Genomic DNA, 14,936 nt, shown 5'->3' with positions numbered 1-14,936 from the left:
GTTCCCGATTCCAGGGATCGACGATATTCTTGACAAACTTCACGGATCCTCTTGTTTCAGTAGGGTTGATTTAAACAGCAGATATCATCAAATCAGATACGCTCCAGGAGATGTCTGGAAGATAGCATGCTTTCAGAAAAGCACGCGTCTGGAGCTCTGATACCACTGTCACGGGGACTGGCACCACGTGCCGACGGAAAAGAACAAATTGAACAACTTTAGGCACTTCAAATAACAATTGAATTAAAAGAAATAGAAAGTGCACACGAGACGGGGAGCGGCGGAGTTCCACCACGAGAGCACTCGTCCCAAACCCTTGCGTGCCCCTGTCAGTATTTCTTTATATTGCTTGAACTCGGTACAACGCCGATACTGTCACCAGCGTGTGACTACTATCTATCCTTTTTGTTGATTTCTTTCTTATTATCTATTTACTTTCACTTTTTGGAAACACCCCTCGGGAAATCTAACTGCCCTGCATTGCATAGCTAGTGTGGAACTGTCCAGAGGGAGTCCAGGCCTGAGGGCAAGAGAGCACTAAGGTTGGACAAAGACTATGGTTAGCCAAAGTGGGATCATTGACTAGCCAAAGTGGAATCCTTTGCTACAGAGGCTACATTTCAATTCTGGATGTGGCCGCAGTGTACAAAAAGGGTCGGATGACCTAGAAAGATACCATGGCAGTATCTCCTAAAATTTAGGGAACTGCTATTTTGGGACCTGAAAATGTGTTGGCGTCATTACCTCCGGAATGACAAGGGGAACATTTTCTTACTCTGCCGTGAAGTCAACTGGACAGCCGGTTGGGAGATTTTTAGGCGGCAACCCCGAAACGGGAAAATGCTTGTAAATGTGCCAAGTGGCACCTTCTGGTGCACTTGCCTCATTCAACAAGAAGTGGCGCTGAATTTAGGAGTGGGAGAGCCTCATTTTCAGATTTGTCACACGTTAAGAGCTATGGAGTGCTTGCTTTCCCTCTTATGCACAGTGCGGTGCCAGGAGTGATGCCCTACACGCTACGCACTGCCCTCTCTCTCCCCTTTGGCAGTATGTTATGCCCCTCTAGTGGGCTCTTCATTTGACCAATGTACAGTTGTGTGGGTTCATGCGCGATTGCCGAGGCAAGAGCCTCTTGCACAGGTACTGGATGAGCTAGCGGCTAATCCCCCCGCAGGTACAGGTGAATTCGGAGAGGTTTCACGCTAGAAATCTCGTCCGATTCAAAGGGCAAGTAGCCCTACAGGTACGGGAGCTCGAGGACTTGCTACGGATGCGATTGGCATGCGAAACGGAGCCAGAAACAGTGAATTACAGCCTGCTGTATATTTTTGCAGGTTTAGGGTTTTGGCCCTAAACGGACCCTAATACCCCATGAGGTTCCGGGACGCAAGGGGACCGTTGTACAGGTGGTCTGGCGCATTTTCAGGGCTGAAAACAGAGAATTCAGCGTGCTGCAGATTCTCGCCAGGTTTTGCAAAGTGCCCGTATGCGTCGGGAAGGTCAGTCAATGCGTGGGAATACTGACTATGAGGGGTCCTAGTACAGTTATGCTGCCGAAATCGGGCCGAAACAGTTGAAATTCAGCCGAGTTTGTGCGGGGCAGCTTGTAGGGATCCACAGCGTTTATTCCCTCTTTTGAACAATAAAGAAATACCGAAAGGGGCGCCTAAGTTAGGGGCCAATCTGGTGTCGGTCTACTCATACAGGTGCAATCTAGCAGCCTGTATCCCTCTCCCCTTTTGTTGTGTCTTGAAAGTACAGGTATAATAGACGACTAATAATGGGTGAAAGCTAAATCAAGGTTTGAAGTAAAGTCTACCGCCCTTTTTGGATTGAACAGGCCGGTTACATGGTTCCATCGACGGGATTAAATCACTTTTTCCCATAGAAGTGAGCCTTGGTCAGTTTTGGGTTTGAAGACACAGGGGATCATAGACCAGACACAGGGAATTGCAATTATGGCTGACAGACCAGATGATGTGACTGAAGAGGTTTCCTCTTCACAGGGTCAACAGACACATGAGGTGGGTGAGTCCTCAAGACCACCACAGACAGATGACGATATATTCAGAACCCAGTTGGCTACTGTTGTGGCTATGTTCACACAAGTAATGCAGAACCCGAGGTTTTTAGCCTTTCTGCAACCTCCTGTTCCGTCTCAGCAAGTTGGGTCACTGGATCATATTCAAAAGCCTGTTAAGGCTCGAGCACAGGTGATTCATACCGCACAGTCAATGGAAACACCTGTACACTTGACGGAGAACATGCAGTCTCCACAACCTATGCCTAAGGTGCAAGAACAGGTGGCTCAGATGCCAGTCTTTCAAGCTGTACCAGTTCAGCCCACCACCTTTCAGCAGCCTATAGCTGGTTCTAATGGGCAGGGAAGCAACCTACAGGCTATGCAACAGGTCTTCCCACCACCTTCAGTACACCCTGGCTATTTTGGAGGTGGATCCGTATTCCAGAGCATGGCTGGTCATGCACCTGGAAATCAGTTTTATACGCCAGGAACAGTATTCGGGGGTGCTCAAACGATGATGCCTAACCCCATGTATGGTGTCACGGGCATGCTACCAGGGTTTCAGAGCACTCAAGGCCAATTTGGGATGCCACAAGCAAATTTTGGTATGGCTGGAATTACAAATCAGCAGCCAAATATGGCGTTTCCAGGTCAAGTTAATAGCAGCCAAGGAACACAGATGAACCCTAACAGTGTTCCCATGTTTCAGTCACTTCCATATGACAATTTAACGCCGCTGGAGAGGCCAACTCCGTACAAAGAAGGTGGCAAAGGTGTGTCATTCACGACCTTTACAGGGTTTGATGACAGGAAGAAGGCTCTCTCATTCCTCCAGCAGTTTGACAAGGCCTATGCAGGGGGAAACTTTACAGAGGCTTCAAAGGTCCGCAAGGCAACCACTTTCTTGACAGGGAATGCGGGACAATGGTGGACAACTTTATTGCTTCAAGGGCAAGCTCCGTCCACATGGATTTACTTCAAGCAGATTTTTGCAGCAGCATGGTTATCTGATGACTTTGAAGCAGATGTCATGACAGAATGGCACCAGCTAAATGCTGCCACTTGCAGAAATCTGGATGATTACAATCGGAAGTTTTGGAAAGCTCTACTTTCAGTAACTTCCTATAGGTTTGTGCCATTGACAGAACAGATTGAAAAATACTATCGTGGCCTACCTAAAGGATTGATAAAGTACTGTACGAAGACAAAAGTCACTACTTTGACGCAGCTCATCGAGGTAGCAAACACTGGCAATGGTTTGCTCAAGGGAGAAGATTGTGAATTTAACACTGGCGTCAAGGCAGGATCTGGCAAGAAAAATTCAGCCAAGAAGCAATGAGGCTCCTAAAGGGACTCGGGAGTCAGCCAACGCTGGGAAAGATAAAGCTACGGCTGAATCAGAAAAGGGACCAGCAAAGAAATGGAAAAGACGTTTTCCTCGCAAGTCAGAAGAGCAAAAGAAGGTCCTGAGGACAGAGAACAAATGCTTTATATGTGAGCAGCCTGGCCACATTGCTTACAATTGTCCTACAAAGAAAAGGCCAGCTGATTCTGAAGACAAAGAGGACAGGAAAGGAAAGAAGCCCATGGCTGGTCTAGTGCCAGATATGGTGGGCGACAAGCCAAATTCAGATGCAAGTGAGCTTTGCAGAGCATGGGGAAAGGTCAAGGATCAAACAGTGCTTATCTTCTTTGATCTAGGTGCCAAAGCCAACTTCATTTCCCCAGAATTGGCTTCAAAGTTGGGAATCAGACCTGAAGAGATGGGGTATACAGCAGAGGCAAGTTTGGCATGTCCTGGCTATTCAGAGGCTGTGACACCCATCATTGGAAAGTTGCGTCTACATATCCAGTCCTATGTAGATGCTGAAGAATTTTACATCATGGCACTGGACGGATGTGATGTGTTGCTAGGTATTCCTTGGTTGTTTCGTGTACAGGGAATCCTGGATGCCTACAACAAAAAGATCATTGTACAGAGCAGGGGAAAGACTCACATTCTGGATGTAAAGCTTAAAGGGGAGTCTATTCCTACTGTATCAGCTTCTGCTATTACTTCTGTAATGAAAAAGCATCTTTCTGCGTACTTGGTTTTTGCACGTGAAGTGTCAGATTGTGATGAATCAAATTTATCTGTGCTAGATAAAGAAAGGTCAATGTTTTTACAACAGTACAGTGACTGTTTTTCCGATTCATTACCGTCTCAATTACCGCCAGAGAGACCCGAGGACCATGCGATAGATTTGGTGCCAGGCAGTAGCCCACCAAATAAGCCTCCGTACAGGGTTAGTGCGGCTCAGCAGAAAGAGATAATGGGCCAAGTACAGGAGCTGTTAGAAAAGGGGCTGATTCAGCCCAGTTCATCTCCATTCTGCTCTCCAGTGTTGTTGGTGCAGAAAAAGGATGGCTCATGGCGTATGTGCATAGACTACCGTGCACTGAACAAGAATACCATCAAGAATAGGTTCCCTATACCTAGAATTGATGATATTATGGACAAATTAGGAGCAGCAGCTATGTTTAGCAGGATAGATCTAAAGAGTGGGTACCATCAGATCCGCATTAGATCAGAGGATGTGCACAAGACTGCTTTTAGAACGACGTTTGGCCTTTACGAATTTTTAGTGATGCCCTTTGGTCTCACAAATGCTCCTGCTACGTTCAATAGGATGATGGACAGAATTTTCCGTCCACACCAGTAGTTTGTTGGTACATTCTTTGATGACATGATAGTCTACTCAAAGAATGAAGAGGAGCATAGGCATCACTTGGCCATTGTGTTCAAAGAGCTACGCAGTCATAGGTTGCTCATCAATGCAAAGAAAAGTGAGTTTTTTCTGGAAGAGATTCACTTTCTGGGACACATTGTCTCAAAGGATGGTGTCAGAATGGATCCTGCAAAAGTTGAAGCGATCAAGTCATGGCCAAATTTGAAGACGGTGCATGATGTCCGAAGTTTCTTGGGACTATGCTCCTATTACAGAAGGTTTATCCGAAATTTCGCTGAGATTGCTTCACCTTTACATGCTCTTCAAAAGAAGGCAATCACCTTTAGATGGACACAGAAAGAGATTTCGGCTTTTAATCTCTTAAAAGGAAAAGATGACTTCAGATCCAATCATTGTGTTGCCAGATCTTAGGAAGTCATTTGTGGTCCAGTGTGATGCCTGCGGTAGTAGCATTGGTGCAGTGCTAATGCTAGATGGCAGGGTAGTAGCCTATGAGAGCAGAATTTTGCAAGGGCCAGAGATGACCATGCAGGTCTATGAGAAAGAGTTACTGGCTGTGATTCATGCGCTCTTAAGTTGGAAACACTACCTGCTAGGTGCAGATTTCGTTGTCCAAACGGACCATTAGACCTTGCGATACTTCTTGACACAGACAAAGTTATCTGAGAAGCATATGCGATGGGCAAATATCTTGTCCATGTTCCATTTTTAGATCGTGCATGTGGAAGGCAAGAAGAACGTTGTGGCTGATGCCTTGTCAAGGAAGCCACAAATTTCAGCTGTGTCAATTCCTTATCATCATGAACTTGATGATATGAGAGAACAGTATGCAAATGATGAAGATTTTGCAAGGGTCTTCGAGCATCTAATGGATGGACAACGTCATGAACACTATCTTCTTAAAGACGGGTTCATGATGATGCATGGCAGATTGTGTGTCACAAAGCCATTGCGACGCAAAGTTATGGAAGAGAGTCATGTCCCACCGTATGCAGGGCATCGTGGTATCGATGCTACAGTTAAAGCGGTTGACACATTCTTCTATTGGCCTACATTGAGAAGGGATGTGGATGCGTTTGTGCGAGAATGCCTAATATGCCAAAAGGTCAAGTTTGACAGGCAAAAGGCACCAGGGTTATTGCAACCACTACCTATTCCAGATAAACCATGGGAAAGTATTGCTATGGATTTTATCTTTGATCTTCCGAGAACGCAGACAGGAAACGATGGTATTTGGACCATCATTTGCAGATTCAGCAAACAGGCTCATTTTATTCCTGTCAGGAAGAAGATAAAGCCAGATCAGATGGCACGCTTGTTTATGAGCAATATTTCAAGTATCATGGCATGCCACAGTCGATTGTTAGCGACCGTGATCCACGCATGACAAGTTTGTTCTGGAGAGGCTTGTTTGAGAATATGGGCACAATGCTCAAATTCTCTTCGTCATTTCATCCTCAAACAGATGGGTAGTCAGAAGAGGCAAATTCTACTGTCCTAGATCTGTTGAAGTGTTATGTGTCAGAGCATAAAGGAAAGTGGGAGCAGTATTTGCCATTGGTGGAGTATGCATACAATAATACAGTGCATTCATCAACTGGCAAGGCACCTTTTGAGATAGTTGAAGGTGGCAAGAAAGTTCCTCCCATACTGCATACAAAGGACAAGATATTTGAAGCAGATAAGTATGTTCAGGACATGGATGAAATGTACAAGAAGGTCAAAGTGGCCTTGGAAAAGACTCAGGCAAAGCAAAAGAAAGCAGCTGATCGTCACCGTCGTGAAGTGGTATATTCACTTGGTGATTGGGTGCTTTTACGCTTTGAAAAGACAAGGTTAAAGAAGATGAAGGGCAAGGAAAGACTGTTTCCAAAGCTCAGCATGCGTTACTATGGGCCTTTTCAAGTATGCGACATAATCAGTGATGTTGCATATAGGCTGAAATTGCCTGACAGTTGGAAGATTCACAATGCGTTTCATGTGAGTCTTCTCAGACCCTATGTGGGTGATGTGCCAGAAGATATGCCAGCTGAAGATCAACCGGAAGTCGAGGAACTTGACGAGATCTTGGTCCCGGAACAGATTTTGGCACACAAAGAAAGGAAAGTGAAAGGCAAGGTTGCTAGGCGTTACTTGGTAAAGTTCAGAAACTATCCACCAATGGATGCTAAGTGGATGGAAGAAGGTGAACTTGCAGAGTCACCAACTGTGTTATCACTTTACCTGGAAGCCTTCGATTTGCAACCTACCTTGACCCCTTGAGTTTCAAAGCTACATGGATTGTCAGTGTGACAATGGCTTCTGAAACAAATGATGTACATGGTATTTAGAGTGAGCTCAAATCAAATACCTGTTACATGAATGTTAGAGCTGTACAGATTGTCAGTTTGGCAATTGCTCTTATGGAATGTCCAAAAGTTTGGTTAGTGCTATAGAAGTGAGTATTTCGTGTCAGTTTGTCAAGAATACAATGATTGCTTCTATTGAAGAGTACATGTGTAGCTGCATTCTTAAACTGTCGGTTTGGGTATGCTCGAAAGTGTTACGGGATCCAACGTGTACTATAAGACAGTGGCAAAATGTGAAGCTACCATTTTGTCATTGGAAAGTTAGTGACTCAAAGCAATGGCAGAGTGCGAAGCTACCACTATGTCATTGGGACAGGGTTCACACGCAGGCAATACATGAGTCGACGAGGTGTTCAATACACCAGGGTTGACAATGAGCATGTATGTGTCATATATATGTCGACAGGTGTTAAATACATCAATGTTGACAATAAGCATGTACGACATAGATGCAAACGAGGACGTTTGAGATTTCAAGAGGGGGGTATGTCACCAGCGTGTGACTACTATCTATCCTTTTTGTTGATTTCTTTCTTATTATCTATTTACTTTCACTTTTTAGAAACACCCCTCGGGAAATCTAACTGCCCTGCATTGCATAGCTAGTGTGGAACTGTCCAGAGGGAGTCCAGGCCTGAGGGCAAGAGAGCACTAAGGTTGGACAAAGACTATGGTTAGCCAAAGTGGGATCATTGACTAGCCAAAGTGGAATCCTTTGCTACAGAGGCTACATTTCAATTCTGGATGTGGCCGCCGTGTACAAAGAGGGTCGGATGACCTAGAAAGATACAATGGCAGTATCTCCTAAAATTTAGGGAACTGCTATTTTGGGACCTGAAAATGTGTTGGCGTCATTACCTCCGGAATGACAAGGGGAACATTTTCTTACTCTGCCGTGAAGTCAACTGGGCAGCCGGTTGGGAGATTTTTAGGCGGCAACCCCTAAACGGGAAAATGCTTGTAAATGTGCCAAGTGGCACCTTCTGGTGCACTTGCCTCATACAACAAGAAGTGGCGCTGAATTTAGGAGTGGGAGAGTCTCATTTTCAGATTTGTCACAGGTTAAGAGCTATGGAGTGCTTGCTTTCCCTCTTATGCACAGTGCGGTGCCAGGAGTGATGCCCTGCACGCTACGCACTACCCTCTCTCTCCCCTTTGGCAGTATGTTATGCCCCTCTAGTGGGCTCTTCATTTGACCAATGTACAGTTGTGTGGGTTCATGCGCGATTGCCGAGGCAAGAGCCTCTTGCACAGGTACTGGATGAGCTAGCGGCTAATCCCCCCACAGGTACAGGTGAATTCGGAGAGGTTTCACGCCAGAAATCTCGTCCGATTCAAAGGACAAGTAGCCCTACAGGTGCGGGAGCTCGAGGACTTGCTACGGATGCGACCGGCATGCGAAACGGAGCCCGAAACAGTGAATTACAGCCTGCTGTATATTTTTGCAGGTTTAAGGTTTTGGCCCTAAACGGACCCTAATACCCCCAGGAGGTTTGGGGACACAAGGGGACCGCTGTACAGGTGATCTGGCGTTTCAGGGCTGAAAACAGAGAATTCAGCGTGCTGCATATTCTCGCCAGGTTTTGCAAAGTGCCCGTATGCGTCGGGAAGGTCAGTCAATGCGTGGGAATACTGACTGTGAGGGGTCCTAGTACAGTTATGCTGCCGAAATCGGGCCGAAACAGTTGAAATTCAGCCGAGTTTGTGCAGGGCAGCTTGTAGGGATCCACAGCGTTTATTCCCTCTTTTGAACAATAAAGAAAATACCGAAAGGGGCGCCTAAGTTAGGGGCCAATCTGGCGTCGGTCTACTCATACAGGTGCAATCTAGCAGCCTGTATCCCTCTCCCCTTTTGTTGTGTCTTGAAAGTACAGGTATAATAGACAACTAATAATGGGTGAAAGCTAAATCAAGGTTTGAAGTAAAGTCTACCGCCCTTTTTGGATTGAACAGGCCGGTTACAGATACTCCACGCTTTGCACCTTCACCCGAATGCATGTCAGAGAATGAGCCCTGCTCGACCTAGCCTTTTAGCCATATAAAGGAAACCCCAAGGTCACCACTTGAGCATCAGAACCTCAGTCCCACTATGATAAGCAGCCAGCCCTCAGGACCCACAGCATCCCCAACGTTTTCAGCACGGTAGATCAGCACCAGCATCAGCCAGCCATCAGTACCAGCCTTCGTGTACCAGATCAGCCTACCACATCAGATTGGCCTCAGTCCCATCAGTTCCGCCCTTCATTTTCAGTTTTCAGCCCATCCTCGACATCAGCCATAGCAAATCAGCCCATAGCCTCGCCGACAATTGCAAACCTCATCAACATCTCTAGCGTTTTGCATTTTCAGCCTTTAGCCTCGTAGATCCAAGCATCAATAGCGAGATCCCATCGGCATCTCAACATCTAGGGCCATTGTATCAGCATTTGTGCAATCTTAAGCAAATACCTCTCCATCACTAACAGTATCCTTCTCTCTTCTTCTCTAGTCTATTGCACATTTATCTCATGAAGAAAAGGAACTCTCTCGTGCAATAAAAGAAACTTGAGTAACTAGACTTGATCAATGCCCATTGCCAAGACTCTATGCTCCCCTTGCACTCTCTACACTCTCTGGCTTTACTCTGCAAGATTGCACAGGCTTCAAACTCATAGGTCTCTAAGCTCAAAAAGCCCTCGTCCACATAAGCGACCACACACAGATAGGCGGCCTTCAAGAAATTTTATAAATGTACATACAGATGTCATCTGCACATAAGCAGCTCAATGCATAAATTCCTACCATTTTTTCAAATAAAAACAAGCAAAAGAGCTACAGATTTCAGACTTGCAACCTATGCGACCTGTATAAGCAAACACCAAGGGAGTAGAATGACCACGTACCTCATAAGCTACTGCCCACCCAAAGCCATCTCATTTAGGATCATCTTGCAGGAGGATAGGAGTGCAACTGTCCACATGCTTTGACAAAAAGCATATCTCAACTCGTTGATGTATACAATATGCTCACTAGTATTTGCCTTAGCTAGTTTGAATGGAGCTTCATCATCCATAAGTCCTGAAACATCCATTAGCTGTCGAGCTGAAAGGACAAGTCTTGAGAACTCAAACAAATAACTACAAAACAAAGGAAAAGTAAATTAAAATACTAATTGTTTGTGTTTTTGGCTGCAGATGTGGACACAGAATTCTGAACATTGAGCACACAAACACATGGCAAAGACTGCCTTTTCCAATGCTACAATTGAGTGTAATCACTTAACATATTATTCGAGCATTACTGGTCAAACAAGTAGACACATTAGACCCTGCAAATTTAAGCCTACAGATGGGACAATTTGTTTCCATTCGACATGTATCTCCTAAAAACTTCTACACAACAGTAACCATCTTAAGCGAGCACTTTCAAATGACCAAGATTCAAGATGAAAATAAGCTATTTTGATAATCCCCCCTCAACCAATGCTCAACCCCATATGTAAAAATATATTATGCATCTGTATTCTCCTCAAGATGCAAAGACCTTGGTCACTTCAAAGCACCATAGAAGAACAACATAATCCAAGCACATGGAGCATGGAAAATACCTTTGAGTCAGATTAAAAAAACTTTGTGGCAATTTCCTCTAGAACAAGGACCACTATCTGTTTAAGTACTACTGTCACAAAACTCAAGCTTTGAGGACCACATAATTTAAGCATATGGAGCATGGATGATACCTTTGACTCAGATAAAAAATTTCCTCTAGAACAAGGACCGCTATCTTTTTAAGTACTACTGTCACAAGACTCAAGCTTTAAACATACAAAATTTATTAACCAACAGGCCAGGCAATGCAAGCACAAACAAGTAAACACAGAAAGAAACACGAATAGAATAGAATCGAACATTAAAAATAGAATGAAAAACATTGTAATCAGAACTTGCATTCAAATTTGCAAAGGATGGCATACTAGCACCTGTGAAATGAAGTACACACAAACCTTACCTTTTGCACACAAACTACTCTTATAAGTATGCAAATAACTCAGTAAAGTCAAGTAAGATATGCTTAATCTCCACCTCATATCACATCCATGTTCAAACATCTTGCAGTTTCTAATGTTGGTGTTGCCTGCAGAGATTACCACAAATTATAAAATTGTAGTGGAACAAACCTCAATGTGAGGAGATCCTTTCATATTCATCACAAAATATAACAAAGTGGATTTATAAGCTTGGGGCATAACGAGGACAATCACTTACCTTGGGACACAAGTAGAAGCCTTCATTAAAAAACTGAACATTAAGCTAGAGTCCGTATGTTAGACTCAGCTTAGTGAAACCAGAGCAAGATACAAATATTGCAAAAACCCAAAGCCTAGGATGTTAGAAAAACCAGCAGAAAAGTACGAAAATCAAAACACCGGATTGAAAAGCGTTTTTCTTTTGCAATCTGAAATACGAAGTACCCAAAACACTTTTGCTGTTGATTGAATCGAAAGCAAACCCAAGTTTCTGAAAGCTATTAAAAGGCAATAAATTTGAATTTAGTATGATAACATGTTCCTAATATGGGCAGCATTGATGAAGATTATTAGCAACATAAAGAATTATGGGGACAATGAAGACACTCACAGGCAAGGGGTGTGGTAATCCATGATGATGACTACGACAAAAAAAATGGTACCACGCTATTGTAAGAAAAAAAAAATGAGTAAGTATCAGGACAAAAGCTTCACCTTCTACTTCGACAGAAGGCACTTCAAATCGGCTAATCTTCACTGGAACACAGCAGCAAACGAAGAACCAATGCAGAAGAGATCGTAAGACGGAGAAAGGGCGAGACGGCTATGGCGATCTTGAGCTAGAAGAACGTGATGCAAAGCTGCCGCTAGGGAGCTCTCTCACATGGAAATGATATTGAACCCGCCCTTCTTCACATGGACAATGTGCAGTGCCTTTCTTGTCTGACCGACTAATTCTCCGAGGATTGTTTTGAATGCTACCTTAGGCTAGCATCCACTTGCAAAGGGTATTTTGTCACACCAGTCTTATTAGACGTAAAGTTATGCGTCTTGGCCACCGAAGAGCACATGCATTAGGCAATGTTTGGCCTCCACTAAGTAAGTACTCAAGTGGAAGGGCACACCAGATGATGTTGTGGAAGGGCCTCAACGAAAATGAGCCCCTGAGCATCTACACTTAGGACATTTAAAATTAATAATGCAGCTCCCAAAAAGCTACAAATGTCATAAAAAGCTTGCCATGTAAAACCATTGACAATAATGTTTTTTCTACTTGGATGATGTAATTTTTCATGTTTGCAACATTTAGCACCTAAGGTATGGTGTTAAAAAAATTCATGTTTGCAGCATTTAGCACCTAAGGTATGGTGTTAATCTTTTTTCATGTTTGCAGCATTTAGCACCTAAGATATGGTGTGATTTTGTTTTGCAACTTCAAGTTTGTGCATGTATGTGCATAGCATGTACATGCAGGTATGTAAAGCATGCATGCATGTCCGCCAAGGAAGACACACATGCAAGGCATGCAATCATGCTTATATGTTTTCATGAAAGGCGTGCATGGACTCTTTGGCTACGAGCCAATTTGTTGCTACAGCATAGCCAATACAACCTCAATTAGGTATCTTGATGTTTTGAATTATTGTTGTGGAACATAATTTTTTTTAACAAGATATTCGATCGAATTTCTATTCAAGCCGTAATCATAGTATCTTGAAACCGAAAGGCCGACATCTTTGAGCTTGTGACATTATGGCAAGGCCAATCTATAGTGCTCTACATCCATGCAAAATGCATTCTACTTGTCAGAGATTGTCTAACTACTTTCAACTTCACTAGACTTCTCATGGTATATCAAGTGATTTTGTCTATTTGTAATTGTATACATTATTGCTCACTACAAATTACAACAATGTTATGCATCTTGATAACAAGTGTATGGATGTATTTAGGTTCCACATAGTGGATGAATGGTTCAATTTGTCTCAATTTCCATGTTAACGATTTTGGGTTATAGAGATGGATTATGAATGTTGTAGACCATTTTGCAAGTTTATGTTGTTTACATCCAAGGGATGCATACCTTCAATTTGAATATGATGATGCTCGCAACATGATAATGTGTGAGTCACATTTTTGCTTCAACCTTCAAAATTACGAGCATGGTTTTTTGTTCAACATAGATGTTGTTTTCTTTGTTCTATGCTCCAGGTAAGGTCTCTTAGCATGTTTTTCCTTTTTCATCTAAAGGACGTGATGTGTTTAGATATATGATTCCTCATGCAAGGCATGTTTTTGAATCACACAGTTTATCTCAAAACCATTGTATGGTTATATAAATTTTTGTGAGCAATCCAAGAAGTTGAAACATGTTTCTATGAGAAACCATGTTTAACTTAGCTTTTTTAAGATAGTGCACAATAAATTTTTGAGCATTGTCATGTCTTTTATATGGCATGAGTATGTGCATGCAGAATTTTATTACTATACAGTTCCACTATCAGGGAGGTGTAGTTGATGTAGAATAGTTGTGTAGTCTACTTGCATTCCTTTCATAGTAAGCTTGCCTTATATCAATTTTTGAGCATTGTCATGTCTTTTATGTGGCATGAGTATGTGCATGTAGAATTTTATTATTGTAAAGTTCCACTATCAAGGAGGTGTAGTTGATGTATAACAGTTAAGTAGTCTACTTGCATTCCTTTCATAATAAGCTTGGCTTATATCAAGTTTTCCATTGAGAAGTTATGTCTTCTCTTTTTAGATTGCAATATGGCCAAGGGTCTTCTTCTCCATCCTTTTCCAACAATACCACACATTTAGAAACATACTCTTGTATGTTTTCTTTCATGGGAGGCCAATAGAAATATGTTTCAATCCCTTTTAGGGTAGACTGAATCCCTCTATGCCCCGCATAAGGAGGAGCATGAGATTCATACATTACTTTCTCATGTAGTGAGTTGGTAACGCATAGTCTATTGCCATAGAGAAGATAACCATCTTGTAAAGTAAGTGGTTCCTCTTTCTTCCCTAGTGCAAGGGCTGAAATCACATCTCTAAAATTGGGATCAATAGCGTACTCATCTATCATAGAAGATAGATCATTGTGAGTTGCTATGGAAACCGCATTGACTCTCAGCCGTCTTGAGAGTGCATCGGCTACTTGATTATGCGTGCCAGCAATGTGAGCAATATGAAAATGAAATTGCGAAAGGAAATTTGACCACCTCATTTGTTTATCGGAGAGCTTGGTCTGCGTCATGAAGTACTTAAGGCTTTGGTGATCCGTGCGCAGAATGAAAGGAGTCCCCAATAAATAGTGCTTCCACGAGTCTAAGGCATGTAGAACTGTGAGGAGTTCTTTTTCATATATGCCTAGAGCTTTCTCGACAGGGTCAAGCCTTCGACTTTCATAGGCTATGGCATTGTTGGAGCAAAACAGCTCCAAGGCAATCACCACAAGCGTCACATTGGACCTCACGTTTTTCTTTGTTAGGTCATGTAATGGTCCCACGATTTGTGAGAACTTTTTTATGAAGCATCTATAGTATGCACACATACCTATAAAGCTTCTTAGTTCATGTAGATTCCTTGGATTAGGCCATCCTTTTATTACCTCTAACTTCGATGGATCCATTTGGTTGCCATCTTGAGAGATAATGTGACCTAAATACTAAATCTCTTGTAAGAAAAACTCACTTTTCTTTCGATTAATATAAAGTTTATTCTCTCTGAAGGCTTGAAATATTACCTGGAGGTGTTGCTTGTGTTCGTCTAGTGAATTAGAATAGATGATGACATTATCAAAGAACACTCCAATAGAGGTTCGT

General features: G+C 43.0%; 1 protein-coding gene across 4 annotated transcripts in view; it reads right to left on the bottom strand.

The window, feature by feature from the left end:
- LOC147449919 (ethylene receptor 2-like) overlaps nt 1-12,136 on the bottom strand; it is a 56,850-nt gene extending 44,714 nt beyond the window's left edge. Inside the window, exons 1-2 of one of the 4 annotated variants that reach the window (XM_086522261.1) lie at nt 11,821-12,136; nt 9,983-10,157 (exon numbers count right to left, since the gene is read on the bottom strand). The gene's annotated coding sequence lies outside the window, so the exon portion shown is untranslated. Of the gene's footprint in view, nt 1-9,982; nt 10,217-11,820 lie in introns of all 4 variants that reach the window. The other 3 variants (XM_086522259.1, XM_086522258.1, XM_086522257.1) reach the window with 3 other exon arrangements.
- Between the last annotated feature and the right edge of the window lie 2,800 nt (nt 12,137-14,936).

This window comes from Adiantum capillus-veneris, chromosome 10 (assembly GCF_014529385.1).
Source record: "Adiantum capillus-veneris isolate H3 chromosome 10, ASM1452938v2, whole genome shotgun sequence".
Lineage (NCBI taxonomy): Eukaryota > Viridiplantae > Streptophyta > Polypodiopsida > Polypodiales > Pteridaceae > Adiantum > Adiantum capillus-veneris.
The sequence above is the reverse complement of the archived record's forward strand: the minus strand, read 5'-3'. Positions and strand labels throughout refer to the sequence as shown.